Below are 27,823 nucleotides of genomic sequence, written 5' to 3' on the forward strand. Positions count from 1 at the left end.
GGTGTTCTGGATCCAGACTGGACAAATAGAGATATAATTAGCATAGCTGCTGTTCCAACAAAGTAAAATGAATTAGTTTAACCCAAGCTAAAGAATAAGAATGCACATTTGATCAGATATAACTGCAGTCATGAATTATGAGATGCATTATTCGTATGCTTGGCGAAAGAGATGCGTTTTTAATCTAGATTTAAACAGAGAGAGTGTGTCTGAACCCAGAACATTATCAGGAAGGCTATTCCAGAGTTTGGGAGCCAAATGGGAAAAAGCTCTACCTCCTTTAGTGGATTTGCTATCCTCGGAACTACCAAAAGTCCAGCGTTTTGTGACCTTAGGGAGCGTGATGGATTGTAGCGTGGTATAAGGCTAGTTAGGTATGCAGAAGCTAAACCATTTAGGGCCTTATAGGTAAGTAATAATAATTTGTAACTGATACGGAACTTAATAGGTAGCCAGTGCAAAGACTGTAAAATTGGGGTAATATGATCATATTTTTGTGACCTGGTAAGGACTCTAGCCGCTGCATTTTGGACTACCTGTAGCTTGTTTATTGAAGATTTTCTGCATCAGAAACAGGTAACATATTTCGTAGTTTGGCAATGTTTCTAAGATGGAAGACTGCTGTTTTTGTAACATGGGAAATATGATTTTCAAAAGACAAGTTTCTGTCTAATATAACACCCAGATTTCTGATTGTAGAGGAAGTAACAGTACATCCGTCTAGTCTCAAACTGTAGTCTACTAGATTCTGTGTACTGTTGTTTGGTCCAGTAAGAAATATTTCTGTCTTATCTGAATTTAATAGGAGAAAATTATTGGTCATCCAATCTTTAATATTTTTAAAACACTCTGTTAGCTTAGATAATTTAGAAATATCATCTGGTCTCGTTGAGATATATAGTTGCATATCATCAGCATAACAGTGGAAACTAATCCCGTATTTTCTAATAATAATACCAAGGTGCAACATGTATATTGAAAATAGAAGACGACCTAGGACAGATCCTTGTGGCACTCCATATTTTACTGGTGATAAATGAGATGACTCGCAATTTAAATAAACAAAATGGTAGCGATCAGACAGGTAGGATCTAAACCATCTTAGAGCCTGCCCTTGAATACCTGTATAGTTTTGTAATCAATCTATGAGTATGTCATGATCTATGGTGTCGAACGCAGCACTAAGATCAAGTAAAACTAGCAAAGCATTGCAGGATGCAAGAAGCAAGTCATATGTAATTTTAATAAGTGCAGTTTCTGTGCTGTAATGGGGCCTGAAACCTGACTGAAATTCTTCATACAGATCATTTTTTTGCAGGAAGGAGCACAATTGAGCAGACACAACTTTTTTCTAAAATTGTAGACATAGATGGAAGATTTGAAATGGGCCTATAATTTTATAATATCTTTAAAGGCGATTTTCTCAGTATTTAGACTTTTTTGCACCCTCAGATTTTTAAATAGTTGTATCTTGATCAAATATTGTCCAATCTTAATAAATAATACTGTAAATCATTGGAAAGCTTATTTATTCAGCTTTCAGATGTTGTATAAATCTCAATTTCGAAAAACTTATACTTAAGACAGGTTCTGTGGTCCAGTGTTACACGCACACACACACATGCACACACACAAACAAATACACACACACACACACACACATACATATATATATTTACATTACCATTTAAAAGTTTGGCATCAGTGTATTTTTTGTTTGTTTGTTTTTATAATGATAAAGAATTGTTTCTTAGGCACCAAATCACCATATCAGAATGATTTCAGAAGGATCTTGTGAAACTGAAGACTGGAGTAATGATGCTGAAAATTCAGCTTTGTTATCAAAGTAAAATAATATATAAAATATACATATTATACAACTATAATAATATTTAACAGTTTTACAGTTTTATATTTATACATTTTATCTATTATCATTTATACATTTTTAATTGAATAGCCTTGGTGAGTAAAGAGACTCACTGACCCAAGACCTTTGAATGGTAGTGTGCAAAGTTGCTTGAAAAAGACAAAATTCTATGATATAAAATATATAGTAACAGGCAGTAACAGGCTTTCATAAAAAAATGATGGTTACCAAGAGAGAGAGGCTGACTCATGGGCCATCATAGCTTAACTGTCTTTCTCAGTCTCTCTCCTTTCTCTGTCTCTCTCTCTCTCTTTCTCTCTCTCTTTCTCTCTCTCCTCCTCCTCCTCCTCCCTGGGGCTGGAGCTCAGCAGGAGACATGAAGTTTCCAAAGCGAGCAGCTTTAGGGTTGTAAACCTCGATTTTAAGTAAATTATGATATGAAATACCCCCTCTGAGCTCTAACTAGAGTCTCTTACAAGATCTTCCTGGTCTGCCTCTAGCCTAACCAGGGTCAGAGGATTACACTTTTTCTTTGCTTCAAATTTTGGAATTATGCAGGTTTTTTTTTTTTTTAACAAGCCCAGGGAAATGAATTGTGTAAATTGATGTTGTTGTTGCTGGAACAAAGGGTATTGAGCAGCATCATTTTACATGGCAGCACATACAGTATATTGAGTAATTTTATTGCTTAAACAGTCATTTGTAACCTTTTGTTCCTTCCATATCCCTTGAGGTGTGCTTGAGCTTGACTAGTTTTACTAGTTATGCAGTCTGGACAGTATGAAGTGTAATGCATTAAGGAAACATGTAAAGCTTTTTATGGCTGCTGTACTGATGCACATGAATGGTTCAAAAGCTCTCAGAGATTTTAATAGCATCAATTTTTGATTTTCAGGTCTCTCCATACCGAAGTTGTGACTTGTACCAGGGTATATTTTCAGGCATTTTATTTTGTCAGTAAATATTTTGGGGCTTTTTGGTTATTTCCAAAGATTCCATCCTAAGCTCTACAGTCCTACTTCTCTGAGAGGTCTTTAACTGAAAAGACGGTGGGAGGACTGTAGTATGACACTGTGCTCTGCTGACTGCACTCTCACCCTCCTTCCCATGTGATGAGTCCTCCAACCTGACCTAGTCCAAAACCCAGCAGGTCTGGGCACCTGCAGATTAACACAGCCAGATAAATTGCTGGGCATTACTAGAAAAAAACATTGCCAATCAGACTCTGGCTATACAAATCTGTGGACTAAAAATAACAGGAAATAAGTAGAAATGGCTCAGTTCTCAACCAATTTCATCAACAATCTTTGTCACGGTTCGCGAATGCACCGTCTCCAGCTGTAGTCATGTTATGTCATGTTGATTGGTTCTTGTGGGTGTTGCCACTGATCGCCTGATCAGCGGCAGGTGCATCTCATTCCACCGCCTATTTAACGCCCTGTCTTTCGTCTCCTGTTTGTCAGATCGTTGTTTGAGGTCCTCGTGTCGATGTCTGTTCGTGCTCCTGTGTTCCTGTCTTTGCTCTGTGTCCTGCTTCAGTCTTCATCGGATATTCACAGTCATTCAAGGATTATCACCGCCGATCACCGATCTACCATCACCGCCATCGCTACCAACGCACTCCAACCACCTACCCACCTGTCTGTGCTGCCATCGTGGTTCCTGCGTCACTCACCAGCATTCATCCATCATACTTCTGTCAATAAACTACCTTTACTTGCATCTGCCTCCTGTCCTCCATTGTTAGCGTCACAGAACGATCTGACCAACATGGAGGCAGCGAGTAATCAACCCTCCTCTCTCGAAGCTTTCCTCAGCGCCAGTGTTCGGAGGATGGACTCCCAGGAGCGGACTCTTAACGACACTGGTCGCACGGTTCAGGCTTTAGTGACGCAGGTGTCCGAGCTCACCCAACAGTTCCAGCTATTACGAGCTCCCACTGCGCCACTCACACCGCCTGTTCCACCAGCACCATCGGAGGCCCCCTCCCAGCCGGAACCACGCCTCCCGATTCCGGAGGCTTACTCAGGTGAACCCGATTATTGTAGAGCTTTCCTTAACCGTTGTGATATGCATTTTGCCCTCCAGCCTAGAACGTTCGCCACTGAGAGGGCCAAGGTGGCGTTCGTCCTGACCCTGCTCTCTGGGAGGGCGCCATTGTGGGGAACAGCGGTGTGGGAGAACCAGGACCCATGCTGCGCCTCGTTCCAGGCCCTCTCCGCCGAGATGAGACGGGTCTTTGATCGGGCCGCCGCAGGACGGGAGGCGGCCAGGAGGCTGGCGGAGTTGCGCCAGCACGAGAGATCCGTCTCGGACTACTCCATCGAGTTCCGGACCCTGGCGGCGGAGTGCCATTGGAACGAGGAGGCGCAGTGGGACATGTTCCTGCATGGGCTGGCTGACCGCGTCCAGAGGGAGATCTACGCCCTGGACCTTCCCCCGTCGTTCAATGGACTCATTGAGCTGGCCCTTCGGGTCGACGCACGTCTGGCACGGATGGAGAGGAGGGGGCTACTCAACACCCCATCCAGGGGACCGGCAGACGTGCGGTTCAGCGGCGGGGACGTGGCCAGCCCCGTCTACGATCACGAGCCCATGCAGGTAGGGCGAGCTCGGCTTTCCCGGGAGGAGAAGGAGAGGCGGAGGTCCCTGGGCCTTTGCCTTTACTGCGGGGGAGCCGGACATCAAGCCCAGGCCTGTCCGGTAAAAGGCCAGGCCCGGTAGTACGTATGAGGCTACTATCGGGTGGGATCTCCGCCGAGAAGACCTCATCATCATCATCATCATCACCATCATCTTCTACGCTCCTCCCGGTATGGCTGCGGTGGTCAGCACAGACACATCACTGTCAGGCACTACTGGATTCCGGGGCAGAAGGTAACTTCATGGACAGCACATTAGCCCACAAGCTCCACATCCCCCTCAGACCTCTTCCGCACCACATCACGGTTCACGCCCTCACTGGTCAGCAACTTCCCACCATATCATACATCACTGAAGACATTACACTCATCACCTCTGGCAATCACTCCGAAACCATCTCTTTTCACATCCTTGACTCTCCCCTGGCACCCATTGTCCTCGGACACCCTTGGCTCCTCCTCCACAACCCTAGCATTGACTGGCTCTCTAACTCCGTTTTGTCTTGGTGTAAAAGGTGTCATGAGTCTTGTCTAGTGTCTGCCTGTCCGTCTGTGTCCGTGTCTGTGTTGCAGGAGGAGGCGGTGGATTTGTCTAACGTGCCCGCTGAGTACCTCCATCTGAAGGAAGTGTTCAGTAAGTCTCGGGCTGCTTCTCTTCCTCCGCATCGTCCTTACGACTGTGCCATAGATTTACTATCAGGTAAGTCTCCGCCTAAGGGAAAACTCTATTCACTTTCTGTTCCAGAGAGGGAGGCTATGGAGAAATATATTTCTGATTCTCTAGCTTCCAAATTCATCCGCCCTTCCTCTTCTCCTGCGGGGGCGGGGTTCTTTTTTGTGGGAAAGAAGGACGGATCTCTGCGACCTTGTATTGATTACCGGGGACTGAACAACATCACGGTAAAGAATACTTATCCTTTGCCGTTGATGTCTTCGGCCTTCGAGAGGTTGCAGGGAGCGTCATTTTTCACAAAACTGGACTTACGCAATGCGCATCATTTGGTTCGGATCAGGGAGGGGGATGAATGGAAGACCGCTTTTAACACCCCCAGAGGGCACTTTGAATACTTGGTTATGCCCTTTGGGCTCTCCAACTCCCCAGCGGTCTTCCAGGCACTCGTCAACGACGTGCTGCAAGATATGATCGATCAGTTCATTTATGTCTACCTGGACGACATATTGATTTTTTCCTCTTCTCTCCAGGAACATGTGCAGCACGTCCAACGAGTGCTTCAGAGGTTGCTAGAGAATGAGCTTTTTGTCAAGGCGGAGAAATGCGAATTTCATGCACAGTCAATTCCATTTTTGGGGTATATCGTGTCGACTGAGGGAATACGCATGGATCCCGAGAAGGTTAAGGCTGTGGTAGAATGGCCAAGCCCAGATTCCCGTAAGGCCCTACAGAGGTTTCTGGGGTTCGCTAACTTCTACCGGCGTTTTATTCGCAACTTCAGCCAACTAGCCGCACCTCTGACCGCCTTGACCTCCGCCAGAACTGCGTTCAGGTGGTCGGACACAGCTCAGGCTGTGTTCGCTAAACTGAAGAGCCGTTTCATTTCAGCCCCTATTCTGATTACCCCTGACCCTACACGTCAGTTCGTGGTGGAGGTCGACGCATCAGAGGTGGGGGTAGGAGCGGTGTTATCGCAACGTTCTCCCTTAGACGACAAGGTCCACCCTTGCGCGTATTTCTCATATCGTTTATCTCCGGCAGAACGAAATTACGATATTAGTAACCGAGAATTGTTGGCAGTCAAGATGGCATTGGAGGAATGGCGTCACTGGTTAGAGGGATCGGGGGTTCCCTTTATAGTATGGACTGACCACAAGAATTTAGAGTACATTAGCACCGCCAAGAGGTTGAACTCCAGGCAGGCTCGGTGGGCACTTTTTTTCGGACGTGTTGACTTTACTATCTCGTACCGCCCGGGTTCCAAGAATATCAAACCCGATTCTTTGTCGCGTATTTTTGACCATTCCGAACGCCCGTCCACTCCCGAGTGTATTTTTCCTGAGACATTAGTGGTCTCCACTCTCACATGGGAGATCGAATCGAAGGTCAGAACGGCCTTAGAAGGGGTAACGCCTCAGCCCGGGTGTCCACCGAACCGTTTATTTGTGCCGGAGGGATTAAGGTCCAACGTTATCCAGTGGGGACATTGCTCGAATGTAGCTTGCCATCCAGGGGTTAACCGTACTATATTTTTAGTCAAGCAACGATTCTGGTGGCCACTTATGGCTCGCGACATTCACAGTTTTGTTTTGGCTTGCTCGGTTTGTGCCACTGGTAAGACTTCCAATCGGCCCCCTGATGGGTTACTCCAACCGCTGCCGGTTCCTTCGAGACCCTGGTCCCACATCGCTCTAGATTTTATTACCGCCCTCCCGCCCTCCCAGGGCAACATGGTAGTTTTAACCGTGGTGGACCGGTTCTCGAAGGCAGCCCACTTTATTCCCTTGCCCAAATTACCTTCAGCCAAGGAGACAGCGTTGACTGTCGTAGACCACATCTTTCGTTTACATGGCCTCCCGATAGATGTGGTTTCCGACAGGGGACCCCAATTTGTGGCTAAATTTTGGCAAGAATTCTGTAGACTACTGGGAGCGACTGTAAGTCTGTCCTCAGGGTTTCACCCCCAGAGCAATGGTCAAACCGAGAGAGCCAACCAAGATTTGGAAAGGGTGTTGCGATGTTTGGTCTCCAAGAATCCTTCCTCCTGGAGCCAACAATTGTCTATGGTGGAGTACGCCCACAATACCTTACCAGTATCAGCTACGGGCCTATCTCCTTTTGAGTGTAGTGTAGGTTACCAGCCACCTATTTTTCCTAGTATGGAATCCGAAGTTGCGGTCCCCTCCGCTCACGCCTTCGTCCAGAGGTGCCACCGCACTTGGACCAGAGCCCGTGAGACTCTACTCCAAGTGGGGGCGCGCACCAAGGCCAAGGCCGATCGCCACCGGTCTAGGCCTCCCGTATACGTCGTGGGTCAAAAGGTGTGGCTTTCAACCAAAAATATTCCTCTCCGGTCCGTATCTAATAAGTTGGCTCCCAAATTTATTGGCCCGTTTACTGTCACCAAGATCATTAGTCCGGTGGCAGTCCGCCTTAAACTCCCTCCTACGTACAGGAGAATTCATCCCGCTTTTCATGTGTCCAAAATCAAGCCCGTATTTCATTCTCCCATTAATCCGCCTACCCCGGTCCCTCCCCCGCCGCGTCTCGTAGATGGGGAGACCACCTATTTGGTAAATCGTATTCTGGACTCTAGAAGGAGGGGACGCGGATTTCAGTACTTGGTGGACTGGGAGGGTTACGGTCCGGAGGAGAGAAGTTGGGTACCTGCTAGGGACATCCTGGATCACTCCCTTATCGATGATTACAATCGACAGGTAAGAGATTCTGGGGACGCCAGGAGGCGTCCTTAGGAGGAGGGGTACTGTCACGGTTCGCGAATGCACCGTCTCCAGCTGTAGTCATGTTATGTCATGTTGATTGGTTCTTGTGGGTGTTGCCACTGATCGCCTGATCAGCGGCAGGTGCATCTCATTCCACCGCCTATTTAACGCCCTGTCTTTCGTCTCCTGTTTGTCAGATCGTTGTTTGAGGTCCTCGTGTCGATGTCTGTTCGTGCTCCTGTGTTCCTGTCTTTGCTCTGTGTCCTGCTTCAGTCTTCATCGGATATTCACAGTCATTCACGGATTATCACCGCCGATCACCGATCTACCATCACCGCCATCGCTACCAACGCACTCCAACCACCTACCCACCTGTCTGTGCTGCCATCGTGGTTCCTGCGTCACTCACCAGCATTCATCCATCATACTTCTGTCAATAAACTACCTTTACTTGCATCTGCCTCCTGTCCTCCATTGTTAGCGTCACAATCTTGCTATAAATAAGATTTATGACTGACTTGTATGGAAACATAGTCCCTTAAAGGCAAGAAAATTCAGTCGCCAGCAATCTTGGTGATGGGCAACTGCTTGTACATTAAATGACATATAAATAGAGCTCTGGAAAGACAAAAATTTCCAATGTGGGTTTCCTTACTACAGCCACCATATTTAAGTCAAGTATAATTTATTTTACTTTTATAGGACTTTTCACAGTCCTTTTTGAAAAACTAATTATTACAAACTTTTTTTTGGAAGCACAAACTGTGAATTTACAGTGAAAAGCATTAAAAGGACATTCCCAAAAGCGTGAACATGACACACATTACATATTTTATGTATAATTATGTTGCTTATCAGTACATTTTAAGGTTTGAAATTGATATTTGTAGTTTAAGTAGCTTAACATTTTATTGCTTAATGACATATTTGGTTATAAGGTGGAAAAATCGCAATTTAAAGGGATATTTTCACAGTGTACAGTATGACTATTAGGTCAGTCTGTGGTTAACCCTGACAATTTAGCCATGTTTTATCATGTAGTACAAAAGCTTTTAGTTTTCCCCTGGTATGTGTTTCTCACTTCCTTGTTTTCATTTTGTACGTATACAAAATATGTATTTGAAGCGCTGTTGTTGGACCTCTGCCCTCTAAAGGTCTGCTATATAAAGGTATTAGTTTCTATAGCATGTCACCCTCGCATGAATTCTGTATAAATACTATATTTTCTCAGGGCTCAGTACTTGCAGCCAAAGTGAACTCTCGTTTGCAAATAAGCCTCCCACTTTCATTAAACCATTCACAATACTGCTCTGTTTTGGTTCAGACAAAGAAGTGTGTGTGTGTGAGAGAGGTGGCAGAGTGAGAGACAGTAAAAGAGAAGACATGGAGAAAGGGACTAACAGTGTTTGTGAGTGTGTGCGTGTGTGCTCTTGTTTGTGTGTGTGTGTGTGCATAAGTGTAGTCTTTTTAAAATCCAACTCTTTGCCACACACATAATCCCGCTATAATTTAAATCACACTCCAGCACAAAACTGCCGCAGTTTCAAAGAAATGCAGCTTTTAAATGTTTGTGGATAGTGATGGGCAGAAGGTAAAAGAAGTGGACGGAGAACAAAAGCAGAGGAGGAAAAGAGTTAAAAAAAAGTAGGCCTATTGAGACACTGGATCAGTTGTTGTAGAAGCCTGGCCAGGAAAGAGGGAAGGTTTTTTTGTGTGTGTCTGGACTGGACTGGAGACAATGGGCGGATAGATAGAAGTGCTAGAGGGAGGAGGTGAGGGAAATAGAGGCAGGAGGGAAGACAAAGCTGGATGTTTGGGATGTAGCTTTCAATTACCCACCTATTTCACCTGACTGCCTCACAGGGCAACTGTAGTTCAACCAACATACAGACACACACACTTCCCCTTTCCACTGTGCTGCGTCCCTAAAACAGCCCACAGGAAATGTTACTGCTCGAAGGTTGCTGTTTTATAGCTCAGGTGACATAATGGCATCAGTTATGTGTCTTTTAAGTATCTTAGATTTCCCTCTAGTCCTTAGGAGAAATAAAAAAGAAAACTGTTGACCTAGACTAGAGCTACAATATTGAGCTGTATTGTTAACTGGGTAACACTTTATTTTGATGTTCCCTTTTGAACATTCTGTTAACAGTAGGTAAAGTTGCACCTACATCTCTAATTACTCTCATTAGAGTAGTAGTAGACCGTCTGCTAACTGTTTATTGTGATGGTCTCCCAACAGATATTCTACTGACTTTACAAGTCAGTAAACAATTTTAAACAATTTGCAGACTTTACAATTTGCAAGCATGTAATACTCTGCTTTAATGAGAGTTAGTAGACATGTAGGTGCAATGTTAGCCTACTCATAATCAACAGAATGTGCTAAAGGGACTATGAAAATAAAGTGAAACTGTTCATTTTGATATATACATATATGGTGTAGACAGCATCACTGATTATAATGAGTTTTATAGTATTTTGTCATGCCACGCCACTCGCGTTTACGGTGTAGACACGATGTAACATTGGTTTTGGAGAGATTTTCAGAATATTTTATATTTTGATCTATAGTGTATACAAAATGAATAAATGACATAATGTCCACTGAAATATTTTTCATTGAACCTATGCCTTTTTAGAACGAATCTACAAATTTGCCAGATGGAATATCAAGTATGAACTAGGATTATTATTGCAGCGTTATTCCTCTATACACTGTAAAAAAAAAAAAAGTTTTGAAGTGAAAAAAAAAAACTTAATGTAGTATTTTTACGAGAAAATGCTGTTTCAGTGTTTCAAAATGTGTCATTCGATAGTAATTCAATGTGTGCTGCTTCTTTGTTAAATCCAACAACAATTTCTGAGTGAAAATCGTTAAACCAATTGTTTTCAGTGTTCATGTGCTGTAAAAGGTTTCCACCTACTTCAGTTTAAAAAAATCCATTGCTTACCTATATTAAGTATAATCTAACTGGGCGTACAAGTCATTTCAACTTTTTTTTTTAATAATTTGTAGTTGAATCTCAAAATAACTTGAAAATGAATTTGAAATTGTTTGAATTATTTTGATGATTTAAAGTAATCTAAGAACATTCAATATAATAACTTATTGTTCATACCATTTTCTACAATGTGCGAAACAAGCGTGTATCGCTGCCTTCTTCGTGTGCTCGTAAAGCAGCTGGCCAGTCGAACATCAATTGTCTTCCTCCCTCACTTCCTGTGCTTCCATTCACATGCCAGTCAAACCACAGTGCGCAGCTCTCAACAGATGTTTGGCTCATATTTCTAATTTCCTGTAGCTTTTGAGACTCTGGCTATTCTGTTAAGTGCTCAGAGACCAAAGGCCCCTCTCATTGCAAGTGAAATTGAGGCAGATTGCATCAACATCACAAGTACCTCATGTCTAATGTTAAGAAGGAAGTGCATGAAGCAGATTTTTCCTTTTGATGTAATATCATATGAAAAGCTAATGAACCAGTCTGAGGTCCAGTGAGGATTTGTGCATTATGATTATTCTCTTAAAATACCAAAACTCTCTCAATTAAGTTATGTTTTGATAAGGGCCGAACATATAGGCTTTTATACAGGGATCCAGAATTTTTGTGATTGTCAACAGCATCATGAAGGGGATAAAGTAAATAAATAATAATAATAATAAAACTCTGGTTGCTTAATAGTTCTGGCTGCTTAATGGTTCCATTAATGGTTCTTTTAAAGAAAAAAATATATAAATATATTTGAAAAGCTTTCGGGAGAGCATGAAAGAAGTGCAGTTTCATGGCCAAACTGTCACTGTTCATTCATTTAAAGCAATTACAAACAGTTTACATGGACATTTAAACTAGATAAAAAATTGAGGTGGGAAGAAAGCAGTCCAGTCATTGGTGTAAAACATATTTAATTCATTTATTTCTTCTTTTTCTTCTTCTTCTTTTTTTTATGAATATGAGATACCGCTTACAACAAACCTTTACATTTGGAATTTGTATATTAAAAATAATTCCACTGATTTAAGTCTCAAAGTTAAATTGTAAGCTGTAAGTGTTGGATTCACTAAAAAGAACTAATGTCATTGTCTCAGCAATTGGATTACCCTGTTTGTGATGTGTGTTTCTGATTTATTAAAAAAGAACAGGCTCATTGAGTCGAGGCTTAAAATACACGACATGACCCCCAATTTACAGCCTGAACAGCTTGATGAAAGTCAGAGACAGTCTGACAGTTTGAATTGACAAATTTCATAGAAAATCATATGATGCACTCTGATATTTTAACTTCAGTCATTCAACATTCATTCAGGAATCAGACTACACTGGTGGCAAAGTGTGTTTTTTATTCATTAAAAAGAACAGGCTCATTAGAGTCTTTCATGAATCAGACTACACTTGTTGCAATGTGTGTTCTTGATTCATTAAAAGTATTCTGCTCATTAGAGTCAGTTGTCCAAGAATCATACTCAAATGTCTCATAAGAATCATTTGTTTGGGAACTGCATTGATTGTGCTTTCTTTTTTGTACTGTACGTAGATTCAGGTGTTGCAGAGCCACTAAAAAATTAAGTACTTTAGTATGGTGTTCAGTCTGCATCAGCAGAATCAGCATGTGCGACTGTTAATGGAACCATTCTGTTCTTCTATTATTGTTTATTTTATTTTATTTTTTCAATACCCTATTCACTGTTGTTTGCCTGTGCAGTTCCCATGGCATTATATGGGGGTTAAGTTACCAGTCCAGTGAACTTTTCTATTCTCTGCCTCGTGTCCAGTAAGGTACCATGTCCCCAGTCTCACAGCCATATGGTCCAGTAGTGGCAGGGCAGAGGTGTCTGAACACCATGCAGAATCTCTACAATGATTCCTCATTATTGAGGTAAAAATAGACAACAGACACCTCATTGTGTCACCTGACTCTGACATCAGTGTGAGACAGATGGTGCAAATTAATGATGGTGAAACAGAAAGAACTGGAGATCGCAAAAAAAAGAGAGAAAGGAAATCACTCCTCCTGAAACAACAACCATGGCGAATAAACAAAGTAGTGAGAGAGATGTCAATTGGTAATTAGTGCTGAGACAGTGCTGCAACTCTTTAAAATTCTCAAGCATGCCACTATTTGAAGTTATAAGATCCTCCTTGGCTAGCAGTCGCTGGTCTGTCACCTTTTTTCTTTTCATTGACTTCTTTTATTTTAGATAAAGTAAGATCTGTTAATTTATAATATTAGCTGGGTCCAAATTGCTGCAATGGTGGATGAAATGAGAAATTTTGCTGTCCATAAATACAAACCCCATTCCAAAAAAGTTGGGACACTGTACAAATTGTGAGTAAAAAAATTAATGGAATAATTTACAAATCTCATAAACTTATATTTTATTAGAATATAGATAACATATTGTAACAACGTACAGTTGTTCGAATACCGTGGGCTAACTAGAGCTAAGCTAGACTGTTTATTTTAACCTAACGGCTAGCAGGGTGCTAGCATCTATATGGCGCGACTTACTTTCGCTAGAGGGGAGAGCGCGCACTGGCGTCCCATACACCGCACGACCATGAGTGTCTCTGTTTGTGAAGAGTTATCAACAAACCAGCCAACAGGAGGCAGTAGTGTCTGTTACTCTTTAATTTCAGAACTCAATATTCAAACTTACACTGGCAAGGCCATATCACAAGTCACTCCCCTACACATCTCTCTCCATGACGGTGACAGTCACCCCTTTTTATAACATGGCAGTAAATGAACCAGAATCAACTCAAATTAACTTAGACATGAACATGTATAACATTACTAATACAAGAACTCAAACATCTTGCTTAAATAACTCATAATTGAACGTTAAACAAATTCCTATGATGCACCTGGCTGCCAGTGCTGACTTACGGGTCATTACATAACCCCCCCCCCCCCAAGAGGGTTAGTGTCCCCACAACCCTATTCTCCCACAACAAAATCCAACAAATGTCCTGGCCAACTTCGAACACGCTTCGGCCTCTCTGATGTTTTACCCCCAGCGCCAGGCTCAACCCTGAGTCCATTACTGTCCGTTGCAGCGCTGGGAGTGGATGGTGGGGAGCCTCCCTGGCCTCCACCATTCTCTTGTTCTGGGGCCAGTGGGTGGTACGGTGCCAACCGATCCTTGTGAAGCACCACCCGCCTACCCCGTCCAGGCATTCGGACCCGGAAGACCACCTCCGAAATTTGATTTAGTATCTCTCCGGGTCCCTGCCAATGATGGGTCAGTTTGGGTGACAACCCACGCTTTCTCTGAGGGCAGAACACCCACACTCTGTCCCCTGGCTTAAGGGTAGGCCCGTGGGCCCGGGTATCGTACGCCCGCTTCTGGCGGGCTCCAGCGTCCTCTAGAGCCTCCCTGGCCAGTTGATGGACAGTGCCCAGACGCTCCTTCAATCGCCGGAAGTAGTCCAGTTCTGGTCCACCAGCAATCTCCGGCTCGGGGGGCGACCCGAACACCAAGTCCACCGGCGTGCGGAGCTCCCTCCCAAACATCAGCGCTGCCGGTGTGCACTGACTTGACTCCTGCACTGCTGTCCTATATGCCCAAAGGACCAGGGGCAGATGCTGGTCCCAGTCTCTCTGGTGCTGACTAGTCAAGATAGCAAGTTGGGTGGCCAGGGTGCGGTTGAACCGCTCAACCAGTCCATCACTTTGAGGGTGGAGGGGAGTGGTTCTTGTTTTCTTTACCCCCAGCCACTGGCACACCTCACTGAACAACCGACTTTCAAAGTTCCGCCCCTGGTCACTGTGAAGTTCGTCCGGCACCCCGAAACGGGCAAACATCTCATCCACTAGTCGCTGTGCCGACGTGGAAGCACTCTGATCCGGCACCGCATATGCTTCTGGCCACTTCGTGAAATAGTCCATAGCTACTAGGACAAAGCGGTTGCCGGCCTCTGTGATGGGAAATGGTCCCAAGATATCAACTCCGATCCTCTCCATGGGTGCCCCTACTAGGTACTGCTGCAACGGTGCATGAGAGCGTTGGCTGGGTCCCTTCTGTGCCGTGCAGACATCGCAGCAGTGAACATGTAGCTCTGCATCCTGCCGACACCCCGGCCAGTAGAACCGCTGCCGCAGCCGCCGCACTGTTTTGGAGTTCCCGAAATGGCCAGCTCCAGCTGCCCCATGAACCCAATGGAGGACTTCTGACCGCAGAGCGTGGGGAACCAGGAGTTGCAGACGGTCCACTCCCCCCCTGGGTGCCTGCCACCTTCTGTAGATCACATCATCGTGGAGCTCCAGGCTGCCCCACTGAGAATGAAGTGACTTGATTTCAGGCCCCTGTGAGGACACCGCTGGCCAATCTGGACGTGCTTGAGCCTCCAGCCAACCCCTCACCTTCACCATAACTCGGTCATTCGCCTGCTGTTGTCTCAGCTGCTCGATGGTGAATGGCCCTGCGTCTCCACCACTGCCACCCGGCTCTGTGGCTGCCGACGATGGGCCCAGATCTCGTTCTTCCTGACGAGCACAATACCGACATTCATCAGCAAGGCATGGACGTCTGGAGAGGGCATCAGCGTTGGCATGCTGCCGCCCTGGTCGGTGTTGAACCTCGAAGTCGTACTCTTGGAGGATCTCCAGCCACCTTGCCACCTGACCCTCTGGTTGGCGGAAGTTCAGCATCCAGGTGAGGCTAGCGTGGTCGGTCCTCAGTGTGAACCTGGTGCCCAGGAGGTAGGGCCTGAAGTGACGGACTGCCAAGACCACAGCTAACAACTCCCGCCGGGTGACACAGTAGTTTCTTTCAGGACGACTAAGGCTGCAGCTATAATAAGCCACCACTCGCTCTCCAGTCTCCCCCTTCTGGGAGAGTACGGCACCAACCCCCACGTTGCTGGCATCAGTATCCACCAGGAAAGGTTGGTTGGGGTCAGGGTAGGCCAGAACAGGAGCATCTATAAGAGCGGCTTTTAGCTGGTGGAAGGCTGCCGCACAGTCCTCGGACCACCCGAATCGCCGACCCTTATTTGTCAGCTGATGTAAGGGGCTGGCGATGGTAGCAAAGTCTCTGACATACCTTCTATAATAGGAGGCCAGGCCTAAGAAGCTCCGCAACTCATTGATGTTGGTTGGTGGGGGCCAGTCCTTCACTGTGGCCACCTTTGTTGGGTCGGTGGCCACCCCGCTCTCACTAACAACGTGCCCCAGGAACTGCGTTTGGCGGGTGAGCAGGTTACACTTGGCCGGGTTCAACCGCAGCCCGGCATTACGGATGGCTGTCAGGACCTCCCTTAAATTGTGGACAGCATGGTCAAAGTCTCTGGCATGGACTAATAGATCATCCAAATAGACCACACAGCGGGTACGAGGAATGTCTTTAAGGACCCGCTCCATCAGCCTCTCAAAGGTTGCTGGGGCATTACACAGCCCAAAGGGCATCACCTTAAACTGCCACAGTCCTTGCCCTATGGTAAACGCAGTTTTGGGCTGGGCCTCCGCCGCCAGCTCCACTTGCCAATACCCACTGTGCAAGTCCAAAGAGCTGAACCAACAGGATCCAGCAACATAATCCAATGCGTCATCAATGCGCGGAAGTGGATATGAGTCCTTGCGGGTGACCGAATTTAGCCGCCGAAAGTCCACGCAAGGGCGCCACCCCCCCGTTTTCTTCCGCACCATGACCATAGGTGCAGCCCAGGGACTGTCTGAGGGCTCTATAATGCCGTTAGCTTCCATATCTCGGATCATTTCTTCAGCAGCCTGGCGCTTGGCGAGAGGCAGTCTGTGGGGCTGCAAGCGAATGGGAGCAGCGGGGCCAGTGTCAATGTGATGCTGCACCAAATCTGTTCTAGTACAGTCCTCCTCTCGAGCAGCAAAAATGTCCACAAAGTCTTTCAATAGGCATTGCAGCTGCTCCTGCTGCAGCACGCTCAGATGCTCACTGCTTCGCCGCCCCAACTCCTCAACAGCAGCAACAGTCTCAGGTGATGGATGGGTGAAAGGAGCGTGCGGTGTTAATGACTGGGATGCACTAGTCTGAGCTGCAATACTCCCATGGAGCACCCCTTGAGTCTCTGCAGATCTTGTATGGCGGCCGGGGGCCGGAGCCAGTGAACACTGGTGTCTAAGCGGTGGCTGCGGGGCGGCAGCCTCTCCATGATGACTCCGACCCGACCGGAGCAGCACGCTCTCATTACCTAAGCACAGTGCGGACCCCAGCACGTCGACACATGCTCCCCAGTGGGCCAACAAGTCCAAACCAACAATGCACTCATCTCTGATGTCGGCGAGCCAGAACTCATGGCTTGTCTGGCTCATCCCCACCGCCACAGACAACAGCTTCTTCCCAGGCATTACTGTCTTTTCACCCGTGACGGTGAGGAGTTCGGTATTGGTGGGGGTCCAGTCCCCTGGAAGAGGACCGGCCGTCCCTGGCAACAATCCTTTTCGTAGCAAGCAAATGGTGGACCCCGTATCCACCAGGGCGCTGCAGGGCTGTCCGTCAATAACACAGTCAAGGTACAATCCTCTGATAAGCCCACAGCGCCCCACAGTAGGGCAGTCATTGTGGAGGGGTGCCAAAGAACGGGGTGAGGGTCCCCTCACTGCCTCACTCCAAGGTCGTTTCCCGGGGGTGATGTTGCCCGGGGTCGGGGACTCGGGGCAGGGCAGTCCCTGGCGAAGTGCCCCGGTTCTCCACAGCGAAAGCAGCGGTCTAGTCTCGACCTCCGTCGGGGGGTCACTGGTTGAGCCCGGCTGACCTCCTCCTGAGACTGGACACCGTCAAGCTCTCGTTCTGCTGCTCTTGCTAGCTGGCGCTGGAGTGGAGATTGACCTGTTGTCGGCCCAGCCTGCAGCACTTCCTCAGCTCGCTCAGCCTCTCTCAGTGCCTCACTCAGATCTTGAGGTGATGACAAACGGACATGCTGACGTAGCCGTTCAGGTGTAAGACCCCGCAGGAAAGCATGGAGGCTCAGCTCTTCCCTCGCTGTGGCTGGGAAGGTAGGGTAGCCTTTCCTAACATGGACACGTATGTCAGCGGCGAATGCCCCCACACTCTCTTCTTCATGTCGACATCGGTTAGTAAGCTCTTCCCTGCTCTGCTCTGCAGAGGTTCTCTGCCCGAAGCGGCTGTTAAGGGCATCGGTGAGGGCCTGGATATCACATCGCTCTTCAGGAGACAGATCGATGAGGACCTGAGGTGCAGAACCCTCCAAGGCGAGGGCCAAGTGAGTCGCCGTCTCCTCGCGGGTCCATCCATCGTGGAGAGCAGCCAGATCGACCTGGGCCAGGTAGGGCTCCAGGGGCGTCAACCCGCTGTATCGTGGTAGCTTTGCGGGTGATCGTGAGGGGAGGCCAGCCTGGACGCTGATTTGGCGTGTTGGTGTGAGAGTCGCAGATTTATCCTGCCCATGCCTAAGAGAGCGATACACAGTCCGGGGAACGCTGGCGCCATCAGGCCAGTGCGGAGCCCTGTTTCTCCGCGTCACCCCATTTGTTAGGCGCTCTAGCGTGATACAATTCTCTCTGAGAGCACGCTCTATTTCGCCTATACTTTGCTCCATAGCTCCATCTTCTAAACGGCCTAAATCCCACTTCTGACACCAATGTAACAACGTACAGTTGTTCGAATACCGTGGGCTAACTAGAGCTAAGCTAGACTGTTTATTTTAACCTAACGGCTAGCAGGGTGCTAGCATCTATACGGCGCGACTTACTTTCGCTAGCGGGGAGAGCGAGCACTCGCGTCCCAAACGCCGCACGACCATGAGTGTCTCTGTTTGTGAAGAGTTATCAACAAACCAGCCAACAGGAGGCAGTAGTGTCTGTTACTCTTTAATTTCAGAACTCAATATTCAAACTTACACTGGCAAGGCCATATCACAAGTCACTCCCCTACACATCTCTCTCCATGACGGTGACAGACACCCCTTTTTATAACATGGCAGTAAATGAACCCGAATCAACTCAAATTAACTTAGACATGAACATGTATAACATTACTAATACAAGAACTCAAACATCTTGCTTAAATAACTCATAATTGAACGTTAAACAAATTCCCATGATGCACCTGGCTGCCAGTGCTGACTTACGGGTCATTACATATCAAATGTTGAAAGTGAGACATTTTGAAATGTAATGCCAAATATTGGCTCATTTTGGATTTCATGAGAGCTACACATTCCAAAAAAGTTGGGACAAGTAGCAATAAGAGGCCAGAAAAGTTAAATGCACATATAAGGAACAGCTGGAGGAACAATTTGCAACTTACAGTATTAGGTCACTTGACAACATGATTGGGTATAAAAAGAGCCTCCCAGAGTGGCAGTGTCTCTCAGAAGCCAAGATGGGCAGAGGATCACCAATTCCCCCAATTCTGCAGTGAACAATAGTGGAGCAATATAAGAAAGGTGTTTCTCAGAGAAAAATTGCAAAGAGTTTGAAGTTATCATCATCTACAGTGCATAATATCATCATCAAAGATTCAGAGAATCTGGAACAATCTCTGTGCGTAAGGGTCAAGGCCGGGAAAACCATACTGGATGCCCGTGATCTTCGGGCCCTTAGACGGCACTGCATCACATACAGGAATGATACTGTAATGGAAATCATAACATGGGCTCAGGACTACTTCCAGAAAACATTGTTGGTGAACACAATCCGTGCCATTCACCGTTGCTGGATAAAACTCTATAGGTCAAAAAAGAAGCCATATCTAAACATGATCCAGAAGCACAGCCGTTTTCTCTGGGCCAAGGCTCATTTAAAATAGACTGTGGCAAAGTGAAAAACTGTTCTGTGGTCAGAGGAATCAAAATTTGAAGTTCTTTTTGGAAAACTGGGACACCATGTCATCCGGACTAAAGAGGACAAGGACAACCCAAGTTGTTATCAGCACTCAGTTCAGAAACCTGCATCTCTGATTGTATGGGGTTGCATGAGTGTGTGTGGCATGGGCAGCTTACACATCTTGAAAGGTACCATCAATGGTGAAAGGTATATCCAAGTTTTAGAACAACATATGCTCCCATCCAGACGTCATCTCTTTCAGGGAAGACCTTGCATTTTCCAACATGACAATGCCAGACCAAATACTGCATAAATTACAACATCATGGCTGCATAGAAGAAGGATCCGGTTACTGAAATGGCCAGCCTGCAGTCCAGATCTTTCACCCATAGAAAACATTTGGCACATCATAAAGAGGAAGATGCGACAAAGAAGAACTAAGGCAATTAAGCAACTAGAAGCCTGTATTAGACAAGAATGGGACAACATTTCTATTCCTATTCCCCCCAGACGTCTGCAGACTGTTATAAAAAGAAGAGGGGATACCACACAGTGGTAAACATGGCCTTGTCCCAACTTTTTTGAGATGCGTTGATGGAATGAAATTTAAAATCAATTTATTTTTCCCTTAAAGGCACAATATGTAATTTTTCTGCTTTAAAAATAGCAGATATCACTATATCTATGTTATATATATTTTTTTGTTGTGTACTTACATTATCCCGACAGTTTCCACGAACTTTAAAATCCGGAGAAAATTATAGTTTAATTAGAAGACACGGCACGTTTCTTTATTTCCGTTTTGTCGCGCGTCTATGGCGTCATATAAACTTTGACCCCTCTAGTTTATCTAACTTCCCGCAGAACCGCCAAATACAAAGGTGAACAGAAGCAAAGACGAGACGAAGAAGAAAAAGTAGTAGCTAGCCTTGGTCGAGACTATTATATTTTATATTTATATTGTTTATATTCGTATTTATACCTCAATCAATAACTTACTTATGGATCATGATTATGCTTTGCCTGCACGTTCTGTGAAGCGCAAACGTACGGGTGAAATAAATGACCTGAGAAGGTTTTGGGACGAAGAAGAAACGAGACACGGGTAAATATTGGAGTTGCATTTCCAAGATAGAGAGAGCTTCGTGACAAGCTGAAACTACAGAGAGTTGCTTGCATTCTAATAAACAGGTATGCATCCATTCAGCTAAATATATCTATCCGTATATTTTGTGAAACGATGATGTCTTGTGTAAAACGCAGACGGACTAGCTCTCATGTAGAGTATAATGTAAATCTACATGTGTTCTATATCTAGCTGGATAAAGTAGCTTCAAATGCAGTTCACTATCTTGTTCGATATCATAGTATAAACGTAGCCTAATTATAATTATTAACGAAAGGCAACCGTGTTTTTTTTAACATATATTACTACCAGCTAGATGGAATATTGATTTGATAGGGGTCTGATAATTCATATATCTCTCCGTTCGAAAATACGTGATTGTCAAAATACTAAGGCCGGTGACACACTGGCTGCGTGGGGTCTCTGCTGCGTGCCAGAAGCGTGGCGCGCTGCTGCTGCTGCTTTAGGTGACATAGAGGGAGACCGCCGACAGACCAGGCTCTTGTCTTCATGACAACAATATCTATACTTCATGTTGAACATAAATATAAAGCCTACTGATAAAGGACACCGTCAACAGTATTGACGGCAAAATAGACTTGTTTGACAGGTGCAATATTTGAAAATCGATAATTATTTATTTATTATTTAAATTACATTTGTATCTGAATTTATGTCAACCTATAGACTTTCAAACATCAAAATGTCACGAATTAATATGTATTTGTGTACAAAATTACATATAAACATATTTTCCTATTATATTTTGCCTGGAAACGCTTCCAACACGCGTGCGTGTCGCGTGAAAAATAGGCGTCGGTTCTATTTCTAGCATGCACACGTTTTCCGCGCGGCTCGAGCCGCGCCTGAGACGCGCGTCTCACGCAGGCAGTCTGCAAGCTTTAACCTATTAACATGGGAGCCGAATTAAAAACTGACACGCCACGCAGCTGAGACGCTTGCGCCACCCATCCAGTGTGTCGCCGGCCTCAGTTAAAATGAGTGAGGAATGTGGGGAGCGACAGAGCGCGTGTTCCAATGAACAACAACTCCCATGAGCCTACGCTCTTTCCCGACGTCATCAAAGTACGTCTCATGTTATTGTTTTGATTGAGTGACCCCTGGTGGCCAAAAATTCCATACTGCACGTTTAAAATGATACGTTTACTCAGTTTAAACATTTGATATGTCATCTATGTTGTATTCTGAATAAAATATTGAAATTTGATACTTCCACATCATTGAATTCTGTTTTTATTCACAATTTGTACAGTGTCCCAACTTTTTTGGAATCGGGTTTGTATTTCTTACTGGCCACATAACATTTTGAATTATTATTGCTTCATAATGCTTTTGCATTTAGAGTAGCACATTGATTTTGTTATCATTCTGATTTGTTGAGTTAATGGCAGATATATAATTCACATGTCACCAAAACTTTAGGGATCAAGTAAGGGAAAATAGTTGTAACTGATGTTTTCTTTAGTAGCCCGTTTGAAAATGATATCTTCAGTAAGCATTAATTTTCATTTCCTTATACATTTTTTTTACTTTTAACATGTTTTGTGAGTGTTGATTTTGGACCATGTCTGATACCCATTGCTGAGACATGCTAGGTGGTTTTTCTATGTAAATTGCAGGGTCATGTAATGTCAGACTTTGTGTGTGAGACTGGTGGCTTTCTGAGATAGAAGGAATGGAGGAGTGGAAAGATGAATGTTAATATATCCCTGCTGGAAATCTCCCTACTGAATGACCTCTGACAGCTGTTTGCGTTAAATAGCATTGTAGTTCAGAGATTCAGGCTTTATTGCACAGGTGCTCAGGGAACAAGAGAAACCTGAGAGGATCTAAAGCATTATTAAACCTCAGAGAATGTGTGTACAGTATATGAAAGAGAGAGAGAGAGAGAAGTAGAGGGTTAAAGAGGGAGATCCGAAAGTTATGAAAAGAAAAGGCAACAATTACACAAGAAAGTTCTAGAATTTATATGAAGGACCAACCATAAAGGTTATCATACAGATGAGGGTCATCGTGCACCTATTTTTAAAGGGGTACCAGTAGTAGTCTAATGCCTTGTCCAAATACCAACACTTGTGGGCTTTGCACTCAATCGCTTGACTACTTATATGACATATTTCCTGTATTTTGCCCAAGTGTTCAAGTGAGCATGAAGGCCAAAAATGTGTGCCAAATTTTTCATTATCTGATGAGACACACTTATAGTGTTGTAAAAAATGCAATTGTTTACATAGCTTAAATTTAATTTAAAATTGAAAATACTTTGCATTTTAAAATCAACTTCTAAATGTCTGTTCAGTAGCCCCTATAACATGACATAATTTTAATTTGTGGTGCTTCTAATTAAGTGATAAAAAGCAGTTGTACAGCAAATGTTGTACAAAATAAATATCACCACTACTCATCTTTGCACCAATAAAATGTAAAAACACTTTTTTCCCCCTACCAAATTATATGTAATATCTAATTATTATATTAATATTTAACTTACATTGGAAAGGTTTCTGTGACCTCTCGTGAGATCTCGGCCAAAAGTCTCACGATTTCTTTCCAGAACATGTTGCATGATGGGATACACTAAGCCTTGAATACTGCTCTGGAGTGTGGATTTAGTGTGTGTTAAGGGCACTGCGCTTCAGCATTTTCAAGACCTAAGACAGTCTTGCGCACTTACATCCTTTCGTGAGCACGAGCTCTCAAGTGGCCAAAACCGCAACTGTGGGTATTTGGACAAAGCATAAGTATGCTTGTATGTAGTACACTTCAAGTGTAATAAAATGTAAATCTAATAATAGTTAAGTGGTAGTGATATAATAGTTAAATTTAAGACTTGTTAGTTTAGTAAAACAGTTTTTAATAACGTTGTGGGACCTTGTTTCAAATCTAACCTGTATCTAACATACAAATTATTTTATATGGAAGAAAATGCCAATTTTAAAAAGAAAGAAAACTTTGATGACTGTTGGGAATGCGTATTTTCCCGTAAATTAAAGGAGATTCATAGTTTACAGTAGATGAAAAGTTGGATTCGTAATCCAGTCTAATATGTTTCTGATACAGAAATGAGAACAGATAAAATATAAAAGAAAATTAGAAACAGGAACCGGAAAATTGACTGTGTTCTGAAAATGTTATGTTCTGTGTGATTGTTCTCTGCACTCCAGATCTATATTTGATAACTGTGAATGATGATTACAGATTATTGTGTGGGAAATTCACGTGTCTTGTTTAAATGTAAAAGTTAAATTGGTTAAATGACAGGCAGATTGCATAGTGGGAGGTTTGCATCCAGATTGCTCAGTAGCTGAACTGTTGATTCTTGTTCACTCCTGTCTACTGCCAAATAAGCATGACAAACTGTCTGCGGGTGAATTTATAGAAGAAACTTTCTTATAAATCTGCTTTGTTTTAAGGTGCTACTGCATTGTAATTTTTATTCAGTTTCCTTTCATCTTCCTTGTAAAAGAAACCTTTACACAATGTATTTAAATATTCAGCTTTCATTTTGTAGAACATGACATTGTGTCCATATGTTATCGTGATGCTAATTTCATACATACCCTCGATTATACAGTTATTGTACATAGACATTTATTTTAAAACCACTTCCCCAAATGGAACCAGAAATTACATTCCTGCTATGGTAAACAAGGTCACATTTGCGCAAAATGATTGACCTCAATAATACACCATGTTCTTTAATTAACGTAATTGCTCTGGCTTCATGTAGCTGCTTGCAGTCCCCTTCTCTCCATCTTGATATCACACCTGCTCGACAACTTAGAGAACACAAGTTTGTTGTCCATTCTTTCATTACACTCTTGTTCCATTTCAAACCTTTAGGGTAGGGGGAGTTGTTTTGGGGGAGAGGGACACCAGATGGCCACCCCTCTCCAGAGGTCCGGTGGAGAGCAGCTAAGTCATCCACTCCGACAGACTGGCTCTTCCCCAGCTGAGGGGCTGTGTGCCAGCCTGGGCCCATATGGCCTCCCTGGCGCCGGAGCCAGGCTCTGGGCGGGCACACTGTGGGTGGCCTGAACAGCGCTCACCCACCCTGAGGCTCTGCCCACAGGCATGAGGCTGGTCATGGAGAAGCTGAGGAGATGGAGGTGTGGACTGGACAATATTGGGTAATCTGTGGGATCACTGAACAACTATCGCTACCACAGTTGTTGTTTTCTGTTACACTATGAATAGTAAATCTCTGGTAAATTTATGGCAAAGAACTGGCAGCTGTGGTTGCCAGAATATAACTGTAAAAATTATGGCAGCAGCATTTCAGTTTTTAAGGGATTGAATGTAAATTTACACTGAAGATTGTTTAATTTACTGTATATACTGATATACTGTTAATTGTCACGTCGATGAATTTAGAGACCAAAATTTTTTTAAAATAACATAGGATCGAATTGCAAGCAGTTTATTAGAATTGAATACACAGCAAAGACAACTGGAAACAGACTAATGACTTCCCTTTTTAATCAATAAAACCATTTTACCATTATGACATTTATTACCATTAAAATGACGAAAAATGTGTATAGTGCATTATTAGAGTGCAATGCTATAACTTTTGATCATTGTATCTGGTAAAAATCAAGCTGCTTTAGTTATATGATAGTTATCATAAAAAAAAATATTATTATTAATAAACAAGGATTTTTTTAAGTAGAAACCAACAGCCGTGCTGGCAACAGCATTATAATGGCTGAGTGACATTTAGCACTAGTTTGAGTCTCTGTCAGACCTGACTGCACTGTTTATTTGCCATGATGATGAATTCCAAAAACGGCTAGCGCACAGAAAGCTTGAAGTGTCATGTTGCTAGGTAACATTTCAGTGGGCTCTCTCTGTCAAAGAAACTTACTGTATGTAAGTGATTCAGAAAATGAATCAAAATGCAGATAGATGACACATGTCTGGTTGTGTGCGTAAATGCTGTTGTCCCGTCTGACGATAATTGCCATTTCCCTTTGGTGTTCACCATTTTATAACTCTATTTTATATATATATATATATATATATATATATATATATATATATATATATATATATATATATATATACTTAAACATATCCTTTCTCCCTGGTGGTGAATAGTATGTAATCTGGTTAACTCACTGTGTCCGATCCCTGAATGAGAGGTCTATTAGGCAGTCTGTCATTAAAGGGATTACATGTGCTATTATCAGCCACAGTCTGGATACTCAAACTGAACAGGCCGGATTGATTCAATCACACATTAATAGAGGGGATGGTGCGAAGACTACAGAACAGGATTTCAGACATTAATGGGTACAGATATATATAATAATGCTGAAGCTCTTTGCTTTATTTATTAGTTACATGCTCACAATGATTGCAATGAAGCCCAGCATAAGGAGCAGAGATGTTCACAAACCAGAGAGCATGAGACACAAATGTGTTTGAGCATAAAGTACACTCACACGTAGCCCTAAATGTTATGACATTTGCCTTTCAGTGCTCTCCTGATCCAGATAACTGACCTTTCCCTCCTACTTTCCCTGTAGATGATGAGCCAACAAAAAGACTGCAATCCAAAAGCATGTTTAAAGTGAGCCTCTGATAAAATTATTTATTGATATCAATCTTAACACATCTCTCATTTTAAGTAAGTAGCATTAGCACCTACACTGCACTGATGTTAAAATAAACTGAAAAAAAAAAAACTTTTATAGGCACATATTGTCATCTTGGAATAATAATAAAAAATAAAACACACACACACACACACAAAAGAAAGAAAGAAAAAAAGGAAAGTAAAACAACTGTTTTTAGGTTTTACCAAAGATTTAATTTTGTTAATAAAGTTTCTATCCAAAAATAAATGTTACAATGTATTAGATAAAAATAAACAAAGAAAGAAAAAAAAGAAAGATATGCTTCAATGGCATGCCTTTTCCCTATTTCCCCCCATTTTGTGATGTAGCATAGCAGGCCAAATGAAAGGTCATTACAGGTTAACTTTGCCCCATGGGCCCTGGTTCAGTGTATATGGGAAGGGGACTTAGAATTAACCATTTCACAGGTTTTTACTGTAGCATGTTTACGTTCTTTGTCATTTTACAGTTTAAAATATCAACCTGCATTAGAAATGTTCTATCCAATCACAGTGCAGTCATTCCATTCGCATGTACAGCAACATGTAAAAGATGAAAGGAAGTAAACTGTGTTTTTGTGAAACTCACTGTACTTACTAAGGTGTAACAAAAGTGTAAGATGATAATGATGATGACAACGGAGACCCCTGAGGGGGAACACCAGGCTCAAACAGAACGGGTCAGGCCCTGCTGATCAGCACATAACAGCTAACAAACTGTCAGTCTCTGCAATCAGGAACAGTCTGATTTCACTTCACTGCACTGTACTGCTTTCACTATAGTGCATTTACCCTCTTAATATTTATACTTCTGTGAAAACAGATACAACATCAACAATAATTCACATTTCATTATTATGTTGATCTCTCAGTGCTGTCTCGTCAATCTCTCCACCATGTTCACCTTGCTATATAAACATTCCACTGACTTCTGGTTTATACTGCAAATTATTTTATATGTTTACATTATTCTATTTTTATTATTGAGTAATCAGTTTGTGGGTAAAACTGAGCTATGACAGCTGGGATAGGCTCATCTATGCTCAAATTTAATGTACATGCCACAAGTCTGGATGTCCTGTACAGAGCACATTCAGGGCTTTTCAGAGATACCAAATGATTGGATATTACATTTACATTACATTTACATTTATTTATTTAGCAAAAAAAACAACAAAAAGAGCAATGATATAGAAGTGCTATAACAAGTCTCAGTTAGGTTAACACAGTACACGTAGCATGGGATTTTAAATAATATAATAAATAAAAAGAAAACAGATAGAATAAAAAATAAAAAGAAAAAAGAATAGAGCAAGCTAGTTAGAGGTCTTTGTACATACACACACCACACACACATACAATTGCATAATGAATGAAAAGAAAATAGA

Source organism: Carassius carassius, chromosome 9, assembly GCF_963082965.1.
Source record: "Carassius carassius chromosome 9, fCarCar2.1, whole genome shotgun sequence".
Classification (NCBI taxonomy): Eukaryota; Metazoa; Chordata; class Actinopteri; order Cypriniformes; family Cyprinidae; genus Carassius; species Carassius carassius.